Here is a 12,625-nt window from a genome sequence, read left to right as displayed (position 1 = left end):
TTTCAATTTCTGTTATTGAAAAATAAGATTGGGGAAAAAAACCCAAAACCTACTTTCAACATCTTCAAAAATCATTCATTTGACTGAACATGGACAGGGTGTTTCTCATGACAAAAAGTGTCCTTGTTTTCCAACACCTGTTAAGTGGTAGTTTGTATAAATTCAAGACTACTTTTGACAGTGTAAGATTTCATATCCAGCTTTTAAAATGGCAGTTGGCCACCCCTTGCTCCTCCTAAGTATTTAATTGCCTTAGTCTACTGACACACTGAGCCACCCTCACACAAATCTCACCCAGCACACATTCAATACTTCTACTTTGATATTTACTATTAAAATATAAGAAGGCCTTTTATCTGTGTTCTGGTTTTCTATTCAGATCACATGTTTTTCTCCACTGATGTAAAGTTTTTATTTGGTTTTGCAAGAGATTAATAATTTTTTAATTAAGGCCATCACGCAGTTCAAGTACTTCAAATAAAGACTACAAGGTTTGTGATAGTACTCACTGACACAGACATGTATCTGGAATACAAAAGAAACACACAGAGAACATTTATCTTTAAATATTATCTTAAAGCAGCTTGCCTTTTCATGAAGCACCATCAAGAGGAGTCTGTCCCTGTTTTCTTTACACCCTCCAATCTGATGTTTATAAAAATTAGTAAGATCTCCCCAAAGCTTCTCTTCTCCGTGCTGGACAGTCCCAGCTCTCTCAGCCTCTCCTCCCATTCCAGATGCTCCAGTCCCTTAACAGGCATAGCTTCTCCAGTCAAGAGTTAAGTAGGTAAGGCAACTTATTTTGACAGAGTTGAAAACCACTCAAACCTGAACATTTCAAACTAGACACACCACCCAAGGTGGTGCACATTCACATGGGAATTCAAGAAGTATCCATAAACGTTGTAGAAGCAATTCAGTTAATATTCCTGTTAGCATAGCATTATCTGTGAAAAACTAAATACTATTCTTCACATAGATATGGTACCTGAAATACAGAATAACATAAAATGCTAAGCATAAAATGACTCAGGGGTTAAGGACAATTTACAGTTTCAGCTGTGTTGTTAACAGTGAAGGTGTTTTAAATAAAACAAGGTATTTTAATGCATCTCACACTTACTTGAAGAATTACACTGTTACTACCATAAGCCTACATTTGCCCATCTTGATCTGCTGTAAGTGAAATATTTTCAACACAGCTGTAAATACCAAAGAAGAGCATCAACATTAGTCTATATGTAAAACTCAGAGCTAGTAACCACAACAGCAGTAAAAGTCAACCAAATGAGAACATACACATTGGAGACACAGTCCAAGGTACCAAGCTGGCACATTGTATAGGCTCTTAAAGGCTTACTATAACTTCAAAGAATAAATTAATACATTTCACACTTCAGATATCTATTCCAAGCATCTTACTTGATTTATGCACAGTTGGCTTTTACAAACAACCCATACAGATAAAGAATTTTGGAGCCAGTGCTACAATTCTTGCAACCATTTACTAGCAAAAACCATTAAAATCTTGCAAAACCTTTTTTTTTTTTCCTCCAAGCAATAAGCATTCCGTCATCATCACAATTTCTAACATGCAAGTAAATGTATTTTGGCACAAACCTTGGCTGCCTTTATCCGAGTAAATGACACAAGTCTTTTGAAAATGCTTTGAAAGAACTGGATCTCCAGTATGAAAGAAAGGATAGCTATAGACTCAACAGCTTTCCATAATTACAGCATTTTATCAATTAAATTTTATGCAGGTTACTATCAAGCCCATTCTGTTTCCCAGACAGTCCCAGAATACATTGCAAAATATCACTAAGCAAGTGTGTGAAAAGCCTCTGCTTTCATCCTAAGTGATTAAAGACAAGCTTGGTCAATTCTCATATTTAAGTCAAGGCAACACCAGAATACAGTTCACTGAATTTCATGTCCCTTTCTAAAGATCTTCCCACTGGCTCTTTTCAGTAGTACCTTCCTCCAGGTACCTTCATCCTCAGAAAAGGATTCTGGTTTTTCTGAGTTGCCTTATGAGTAAGACTTCAAAGTTCTGCTTTTAAATGCCTGCTTACCAAGTATCCATGTACATATGCACTCCTCAGGAATTTGCTGAAAGTGAATAAAACTTGACTAGCACCTCTTAAATCAGATACAAGTCTCCCCTAATGTAATGAATGTGCTCAATCCCATGCATACACATACAAATTAAGTCAAAACCATTCCCACAAACAGCCTCCTTTTGATACCACAAAATCTGAGTTGTGTGATTAAAAATAAAATAAATTAATTATCCAAACAACTTGAGTATCTAGGCAGCATTCTCTCTTCCATGTGACTGCTGCCAGGTAACTAAATAGCAGAAAGCTGAAGCTCTGTGTGATTTATACAATATTCAGATCAGCTGCATACAAATGATTAAGTTTACTAAATCTCTACAATTTCAGCTTTTTCAGATTTAAAAAACACAAGTCAATTAAGTTCTGCAGATATTTGATATTATTTATTTCTATATTGTGGGAGTAAAAAAATCCAAAAAAACCCCAACAAATGATATACAGGAACTGGAGAGGAAATAGGAGGGAAAAGGAAGAAAAGGAAGCAGATGTGGACAGTTGTTAAGACAGTTCTGAAGGGACAAAAGAGGCACATAAAGTGTCAGTGAGAGATAATGCTCCCTCTACCCCAACAGCTGTTTGAGAACAGCAGCTGAATCGGTTTCTTCCCTAAACACACCCTCAATAACTCCCAAGAGTTGCTGTAGAAGGCAACACAGGGAAAAAAGCCCTGCAAAATTTGTCTTGATTTGCGTGGGAGAGCTCCTGGGACCTGGTTGCTGTCTTTCACTGCTAACAGTGAAACCAGAGCTGCACCTTTCAGAAGACAGGAGCATGACTCTAACTGGGTTCTAGGATGCAGGGATGTCATAGCAGGCATGACATCTCCCATGTGAATGTGATATCCTCCTACTCCCCTCCCTTTCACTTCAGCTCTCTTTCCATTGAGATGAAGACCTCACCAAGCCACTAGGGGAATTCTTTGTGCAATGGGAATGGAAGAGGTTTCAGTACACAAAGTATGCATTGTAGGAGCTCTTTTGAGGCAGTAAAACTTGGGGCAGGGGGACCCACAGACGTTTACATCAAGCTCAGTCCAATACGTGTCCTTTCACTGAAATGGGCAAAGCCTATTAATATTAGCATGCCAAGCCAGCAACAAAACCCACACAGTTTAATCAGCATTGTCAAAACAACATGGCATTACTCATACACTTCACACTTTTAGTACAAATTCTCATTTCTCTACCTCCGTATGGCTTTCTTTCCCATCATAAAGGGCATAGAAAAAGGAAACAAAACAGCTACAGGAGGTAAAATCCTCCATATAACATTCCAACATTCAAGCTACAATGGCCTTTATTTTTCTGCTTCCTTACACTTTTCACAAAGTTGAATAAAATTCACAAAGGCAACCTCATATATAAGGCTGGCAAAGCATTATGGTCTCAATCTGCAGGAACAGGTGACAAAATGCTTACCTTCCAGACAGACACACACAGCAGATGGCAACCCCTCACTAAGTGTGGAATTGAAGAACAAGGCTCTCTCTGCAATACTAGAAGCACATGAAAGGTACTGCTAACAAGGAGAAAAACATCTGGAAGAGAGTGTTTGTATATGGAACACAGTTGTTGAATAAGCAAACGGAAGTGTGAATTTGCATTTGTTAGTTTATCTATAGTTTGGCTGCTTTGCAAACAGCTACAAGGCAACATAAGGAAAATCCAGACTGAAAGGCTCAGAAGATTTTTTGGGCAATGTGTACACAATGCTTTCCCATAACTCTTTTAGAACATGTGCAAAACTAAGCTTCAATGGAAGATTTTACTTTTGTTTAAATATTAAAGAAAACCAGCATTTTTTTAAACTTGTGCACACAGAAAATCATCATGTAGCAGAAAGCCAAAGCACAAGACAGTGTGAAATAAGCAATCCACTGCTTTTTCTGTACAATTTCTGGTTGTCATTCTAAAGTAAAACAGGAAGAATTTAAAGACCTGCCAGTTTTCAGATGAAAATCCTATACCTAAACAGGATTAGCTGGTAACCTAAAAATATCAGTCAGTAATCTCCAAAAGTCATAAGCTCGTGCACCCCACAAGTCCTATACCAATCACTAACTAAAAGAAATTAGGTCAGAATCCAAATCAGATCACACTAGAGTAGTATCAATCTTCTTATTTTTGAGCTGTGACATTTTAAATCTTTCACACAATTTCAACATAAATTATTAAAAACAGAGGAGATCTGCCTCTGAACAGAGACTAAAAGTGACATTCTAGTTTAAGTTGACAGCTTAAAAAAATACACATTTTAAAGTTTATCTTCAGTCACTTATACATCTCTAAATGCACTTATACATGTCTAAATGCACCCCATTAAACAAACAAAAAAAAAAGCGATCTGACAGGCTGCTTTAGTTTGCTTAAATGATCTGGGAGCTCTTCTGTCACTGCAGTGGACTACTTTCCCTGTACATTCCCATATCTTATTTTCTATATGTAAAAAACAATAAACAGTATATAATATCTGACAATTTTTGAAGTTTATTGATGTAAAGCCACACAATAAAATCACTTGCTGTCCTATAGCATGGTTTCCTTTTCACAGTGACAACAGTCTTCTAAGATGCAGACTCCAGGATCCACGTAAAGTATTTGACCATATTACAATAATTTGGAAGTCATTAGCTGTACTATTAGGGAAGTGGCCATTTCAGCTCACATTGTTAAGCTCCACATCTTGACTGACTGCCATTTGGGCAAAACCACAAATATGCAATGAAAGCATGTCACTGGTACTGTGTTCCCAGAAGCAGCATCACTGACTTACCGACAATTATCACAATTTTTAATGGCTTTTAACCTTGGTGCAGTTCACTGACTGACACTGCTGACAAGGAGAGGCAAGGAGTAGCTATGACCAGAAAATAAGTTTCAGCTACAACTTTTAGATAGAGGCTGTCTCTTTCCATAATGAGAAGCAGCATGGTACTCAAGTCTTATGACATTTTCAACTCTAAAATTCACACCTTATCTACAAACTTGTCACCAAAGCCAAACCAACTGGGTAGCTAATGGCAGCAAGGCACTTTAATGCTCTTATTTTGACTAATTTTATGGTGACATTTATGAGCTGTAATAAGCTATATGAATCAGTGTCATAAACCCACATAACACATAACGAACTAGAGGGCAAAGTAAGTGGTTTGCCTGCTAATTAAACAATAGTTTAAATTCTTGCCATGTAGAATAAACCTCTTATTAAATATCATCTTTTTTGACTTCTTATATAACAAGTTTCTGTCTATCCCTGGCTGAGTTACAATGACAATCACAGGTCTACAGAAAGGCAATTCCTTTGGGAAGGGACATTTATCAACTGCAGTTTGAGAAAAAATAGAAAATGTCATGTGAAAAGCCAAGAAAAGTTTTCACTCCTCACACGGAAACACCCAAAAAAGCTCCAAAAAACCCCACATCCAAAAAACACTAAAACAACCCCAACAACCAAACCCTGCCCAATGATTTAACCAGTATCTGCTGCCTCATCCTTGCTAGTAGACAAAATCTCCACTTCCTCATGTGCTCTGAGCCCATCAGAAAGTAAAGTCAGCATAATCTGGCATGTGAACAGTGCTCTGTAGGCACAGACATTTGTATCACAATAACAGTTGTGCAAATGGCATTGAACAAGCAGGGGGTTTGTTTGTTTGTTTGTTTGACTTTGTTCTTGTTTTCTCTCCCTTGGATCAGTTTATTTGCTGTGGACCATCTCTGCTAATTTTAGCTGCAGTTCTCAGTCATTTTCAGCCAAATCCAAATACTTCCTCAGGAACCCATACTCACAGGCATGTAACATCACACTGCTTAACTCTGACAAAGCAAGTTTGCATATTCTTGCTACAGGCAAAGTAGAGAAATCTGAGTTCTCCTCATACCACAGTCTAGCAGTGATGCATAAAAAACAATCAAACCCTGCAGTGAAGAAACCTTAACTTCATGCTCTCTTGTGATAGGATATTACAGCTATGAGAGCATAAAGCAAAAGCAAAACCAGCCAACACAAATTAAGTTTGAATGCAAGGCCCAGCAGAAGAGCTGTATGACCCAACTTACACAGCCTGTCATGAAAAACAGGCATGAAAGGCCTTTTTCCTACCAAAGTGAGCTGACAAAAAGGTTTACTAGGACAGTTAAATTTTCTTGCTGCCACAGCTGTCATAGAGCACTCCTGCTTGGCTTGTCACTTGTCTTCAAAAACCAGAAGTTCCACAAAAGAAGGTAAACTCGTCTCTTTTCCTCTTCTCTCCCCATTTCCCCTAGAGCTACAAATTAATTAAAAAAGCTTAAGCAACTATAAAAGCCATCAACAAGAGGCAGGGAGAAGTACAATTAAATAAACCCAGTAATGTAAAACCCAAACTGCAGGCAGACAATTGAACACAGTATCCCTGGGTTTGAACACAGTATCCCTGGGTTGATTTCAATATAAAGAAGGTTGAAAGAGCACTGTGTTACAATCTAAGCCTTAAGAGTAAATTTCTTCACACTCATATCAAAATAATAATTTTCTAATGCAGGAAAGAAAGCAGTTCAAAGCCCCAGCTGAAGTATGACTGACACAGTAACCACCTAACCTTGTTCTTTGTTGAAAGCTTGATGGACGACTTTGTTAATGTTTATAATGTTACAAAGAATTAGGCCTCCATTAATTGCTTACCTTCTCATTTTGAAATGGGTTCCAAGGCTGATGTTTCTTTTCAAGGAAAGAAGAAACTTCTAAAATATCTTGTCAGCTCTACCCAAATGAGGACTACAGAGCTCTTCAGTTCTAGAACACCCTACAGCTACTACTTATCCTTGAAGAAAGTACTGCCAGTGACACAGCACTGGAACTAGAACAACTCTAACATTTCTCTGTAGTTATACCATGTTTGTTATGAATCAAAACCATTTTACTAATGTTAATGTCAGAATTATCTTCTGACACAAAATCCACAGTATTTTGTTTCAACAACTGTAAAGAATTCACTCTCACCAGCCTAACACTTTTCTTATCAACAATATTTAAACAAAACAGTACTACTTATACAAAGCACAGACAGCCCTTAATAAGATGTCAAATGAATCAACTTATAAAGACCAGCTTATCAAGTATGTGCCAATATACTGTGGACACCTTATCCTGAAAATGTATTAATGGCTGCACGCCAGTCCTACTTCAAAGAAAGCTGCCATGCAAGTCATAACTAAGTCCTCCTCCTGATCACAAACATGTAAATTCCTTAACTCTTGGAAACATGTATTCAGAATTTAAAGGGGAGGGTGGGCAGACAAGAAGGAAAAAAAAAAACCAAAAAACTCCCAACAAACCCATACATGAGTCATTTTCTGCCAAGGGCAAAAAATGCCACTGGGCATTCTCCAAAGGGCTGCAATGACTGAACATTTTAGAGGACGATGTTTTGGGCATATTCAGCAAATATCCACTAAGAACTCAGAAATCAGAGAGCTTCCACAACAATGATAATAGCTCCTTTGAAAAACAATTATCAGAGCAACTATGGAGGAAAAAGTGCATATACATAAGCAAATAGCTGTGAACAGAAGAAAATATTTGGCAGAATATCTTTAGATCCAAATTGGGAAATACATTTCCTTAATTTTCCTCATTTCTCTCAAGCTGTTAGTAACCTGTAACATATTTTGCATCTTTATAGTATTGCTCTTAAATTAACTAGGATTTACCAAATGTTGTAAGTACATATTCTACTATTTCTTATTCCAAAACAAAGTTAGTGGGTAGTGAATATTAGTGGGTATTTTTGCCATCACTGTTACTAAAATCTGGGAGAAAAAAATAGCCAAACAAACCCAAGAAGAAAGGCTTTTTTGTAACCATAATAAACAATAGTGAGGTTTTGTCTCCATACTTCTTTGAAGGTCTCATAATGGGCCATAACAATGGAATTGTTATCACCTAGGTTAAAATCTGATGAATTGTAAATAAAGATCACAACTGCTTATATTTGAGCTAAAGTACTTATGCTGGAAAAAGTATACATCCACCATCTGGTGCACAGTAATTACAGAAATTAAAACCACATTTCTGGGGCCTGCCTTTAACAATTTTTACTGATACAGTAATACTTGATCTTCTTAGGGAGCAGGGAGCATAATCTAAACTCATGCTGGTAAATGATCATAAGACTTTCCAGTGCATGGCATAAGCAGTTCATTAAGCTGGAATCTTTAAAAACACTTGCTCCCCAGAACTAACGGAAAGAGTTCCCTTAGCTTCACGTCACACCATTCAATTTAATGCACAGTCAAGGCAAGTTAATTTCACACCTGCTGAGCGATATTGTGATGGATGGCACCACAGCAGGTCATTAATTTTGTTTCCTTTTGATTAATTTCACACCATACACTGGACAGTCTTTTGAGCTACAATGTCTAAGCGCAGCGCTTAATGCCTGCAAAGGGCTAAATCAAGTTTTGACTGCTTGCCAAAAGGCAAAGAACCCAGATGTGGTACAAGTGAAAGGGAGCTTCACCAGGCTTGGCACTGAACTCTGACATGGCTACAGGTGTGCCAGGACACTCTCACCCAGCTGTATATTTTAAGTGTGTTGTTCTTGAGCATAACCATAAAGCAAAAATTCCGGATATACCTTCCTTACAGTTGAGGTAAAGTTAGCTTTATTTGCCACAGAAACCCTCCCACCATTTACTTCCTGATGATATACCTAACAAGGTATAAAGACTTACTAAAACTACTATATTTCCTGATTTCAAATTTAAAAAAAAAATGAAAAAAAAATAATCAAGATTACACAGGAGAAAAGAAGAGGAAGGAAAAGCTAACACTGAAAGATGACAACAGCAGCCGCTGTTGCCACCAGAGCAGAAAAGGAAGCTGTGGGTCGTTTTGTCACTCTGTAGTCAGTGAAGACATCTGGGGCCCTTGGAGGCCTCTGGACCCACAGGAGAGGGTCCAGGCACAGCAGACAGATGAGCTGAGCCAACAACTCCCTCTGAGGAACAGCCTAATCTCACCTCACTTATCCTACTGCTCCAAGGCACTCAGTCTCACACCCCCCTTTGTGCTGCACATGCCAGATCAACAGATCCCTCGATGAGCTGATTCACATCATGAAAACAAAAGAAGCCTTTTTCTTACATTAGCTTTCTGCTTGTTTCACAAACCAAGCTGTCTAACAGATGGGTCAGGTGCATATCAGAGCTGGTGAAAATTAAAAGGAGAAATTGTATCTTTTGGTAGCAAAGAGATGTTCAGCTTAGCCCTTCTTCCCCTTTTAGGGAGTGATTCAAAGCAGCAGCCCCAAAAGCCTCATCCTCTCTATTGACTATGGAAGGACCTGAGCTTCCTAAACTCAAATTAAGATGTACTTTCATCCCTTCTTTTCCCTTTCTCCATGCACCCCAATATTCTACAACACAACCAATATCAGGGAACCATTATTGCTTGTAACTCATTCAAAGCTTTCTCTTTTTTGTTCTTACTTCAAAATAGTGCTTTACAACATAGTACGAGCAAATTTTTAGTCTCTTTCTGATCATGAAGAATAATTTAGAAAACACAAAAGTGCTCATGCACTCATGCAGCCATGTAAGAGAAACTATTGCAGTGAAGTCAAAATAGAGGAGAGAGTGACAGGGAAAATGGTTTTGTAATTTGACAAATGGAAATGAAATGGGACGTGATTCAGTATGCATGGCTTAAATCTCAGTGTGACAGGCACAAGTGAGGAAGACAAGAGCTATTCTGAATCCATCTGTGCCAGCAGACTTCTACTTCTCCAACCAGAAGCCATTGCCCCTGCACATCTGCCCATGAAATTAACCTCAGTGTCCCCTAGACATTACTGCAAAGTAAGTAGGGCGATAATTAATTTGCTATTTCAGCTACAAATCTGGTCTTGCTATTTTGATTAGCATAGTTCAAGCTGCATAGACTGGCCCTTCCATCAAGATTGCAGGAATCTCTCCTACAATCATCCTGTTGTCTTCTGGTTTAGGACACTGACTGACATCATGACTTACTATCAAGTACTTGATCAAAGGCTCTGCACAAAGCTTGAATAAATGCTGATTTGATGCGCTATAATGGTTACCTGTTTATTTGCCAACATGTAATTTTCAGCCTGAACTGAAAAATTTTACTGTCAACTCCTATAAAGAATCTAAACACGGGAAGAACAAGAGGCTGGATTAATCGGATTTTAATGCTGTCTGCGTTACTAATTGTTGTCTTCCCTGATGGGGGAGACGTTCAGATTTTTGCCAGGAGAGAAAAGGAGGCAAATGGGACTTCATGCTTCTCAGTCTCCAGACAGGTGTTTATTAATTCTTATCTAAGGAGTACAAGCCACTGGCGTGGCCTAGACATAGCACAGAGCAGGGAATGCAGCAAGAAGATGACTTATCAAGATCTCACAGCCTTTTTAAAGGTAAATTACCCAGTGAAACTTAAAACGCAAGATATTTTCACTTTTTTACCAATGTCCAACATATTCCTAAGTCACGTAGATAGGAACTGTGGAATTCTGTATCCAATCATCCCAAACCACTATTGCTGCAAAATATGGAGTTAGTGAAGAAGGAGGAAGAAGCTTTTAACTACAACTTATCCTCCATTTTGAGGTTTTCTACTTTTACCTATTTACTACGCAAATAGACCTAAAAACTCTAAATTTTTCACCCTGGGATAATCTCACATAGTATTCTATCACCTAATTCTCACCATTGTAGATTCAAATTCTTCCCAGAGGCTAGGCAAATTTTCCCATGGACAAAGGCCAAAACCAGTACTGTTCAGGGGGGTAAAACCCCTTCAAAACAGGCAGAGAAATATTCTCTGCATTCTGGGTTCCCACAGGACTTAGCTACTGAATGGGAATTCAAAGCAAATTATCATCAGAAGCTGCAAGCTGGATTTTGTGGATGCAACTCCCATTGCTGGTAACCAATTACGACAATTCTGACAGTCAGGAGTACCAAAGGAAGAGCTACAGCTTCAATATGATTTGCAGCAGTTCTTGCTCATCACCATCACATGGTTCCCATTATGAATGAGAAAGCAAACATTTTGGTCCTTTCCCCAGTTACCCAAAACACAGTATAAAAATTTTTTTGAGAGAACTAGGTTTTTAAAGTTTACATTTTTGGATATCTAGAGAACACCTAGGTGTACTTCCCTTTGTATGTCTCAGTTCTAAGGGGTGCTGAAGAAGCCGTTCACTTTCTATCCAAGATTTCTTTTTAGCTGAAAAAAACCCAAACAATAAAACCTTCCCCACCCCATTCCAAAAAAAAACCCCACATCCCAAAACAAAACAACACCCCAAAAACCCCAAACTGAACACCAACCAAAATCCCTAACTAAGCCACACAGGCCACACTTCTCAAACAACCAACTTCTTATTCTCCCCTGACAATGGTGGTACTTTCAATAAAGAGAAACTTAATCTGTTTGTATATCATTTGAAATTAGGAAACAAGAGAAGCCAAACTCTCAAGCCAGGTCTTAAATTGGTTTTTTTCCATCTCATGCAACTAGTAAATAATTAAGGTGAAATTTCCCGTAAGTGCATAGATTAATGCTTACCAAATCTCTTTAATTATTGCAGCAATTTGTGAACTTAAAACCTAAGTGCAATAAAGAATGAATTTGAAACTGCTATATGTTTGCATATATTCATTATGCACATCACCATATGTCAGGCAGAATCTCTGAAGGTGAATCTCAAACAAGTGATTACCACTGAAGCAACATGATGGAGAATAAAGTAGACAAGTGATACTTTTAGCTTTATTCTATCTTTGTCCCTAGAGGAAAGCATTCCCTCTAGTGTGGGAAGGGAAGGGGAGGAAAAAAGAAAAGCCTAGAAAATTAAAACATGTTTTTCCCCAATATTAATGACCCACTTTAAACAGTCTTATGTAACTCAAAAATGAGATTATATTTGCGTTGTCATGGATTTAATCTTATATTTTTCAGTCTGAAGCATATCAGAAGGTTATTTACCTCACCTGCCTACCACAGTTTTCTGAACTTTCTCAGTTTAAGAAATCCAGTCCCTCTCCAACTTTTCAAATCAATTAAATAAAAAAAGGAGCAAGCCTGGTGAGGTAATTTTGCACTTGTCTGAACTGTGCAAGGTCTATACAATCTAAAGTTATGTAATTATGTTAAATACCTTCTACCTTCTTCTTAAATTTTCAACAGTCCTGGAATTCCCCAACGTGTGCTCTTCGGTGTGTTCTCAAGCATGCACATTGAGCTTTCCCCCTGCAGTGCTGGGAACACAAGCCAGTTCTTAGAACACATGGTTTAAACTGAAGTACTGTCATTAAATGAAATGGTCTTCCAAAAACAAGCAGAAACTGGTCCACTTTGGTAACTGTTCTCTAAAATGTCACATAAAACTTAGCATTCACAAATCTCTTTGCCACTCATAGTTGGATGGATGGAAGAGAAAAAAAAATGTTCCTTCTAGCAGAAAATCTTGCTGTGTAGCAAATAAAAGCTCCTTCACA

The 12,625-nt window shown here is 38.0% G+C and overlaps 1 protein-coding gene across 5 annotated transcripts in view; it reads right to left on the bottom strand.

Moving 5' to 3' along the window:
- The window catches only part of MGAT5 (alpha-1,6-mannosylglycoprotein 6-beta-N-acetylglucosaminyltransferase), a 111,656-nt gene that overhangs the window by 86,661 nt on the left and 12,370 nt on the right, over positions 1-12,625 (bottom strand). For 2 of the 5 annotated variants that reach the window (XM_069021209.1, XM_069021212.1), the window contains one exon: positions 12,286-12,385. The exons of the other annotated variants lie outside the window; for them this stretch is intronic. The gene's annotated coding sequence lies outside the window, so the exon portion shown is untranslated. The remainder of the gene's footprint in view (positions 1-12,285; positions 12,386-12,625) is intronic. 5 annotated transcript variants of the gene reach the window in all.

This window comes from Aphelocoma coerulescens, chromosome 7 (genome assembly GCF_041296385.1).
Source record: "Aphelocoma coerulescens isolate FSJ_1873_10779 chromosome 7, UR_Acoe_1.0, whole genome shotgun sequence".
In the NCBI taxonomy this organism is placed as follows: Eukaryota; Metazoa; Chordata; class Aves; order Passeriformes; family Corvidae; genus Aphelocoma; species Aphelocoma coerulescens.
This window is presented reverse-complemented; position numbering and strand designations above follow the sequence as displayed.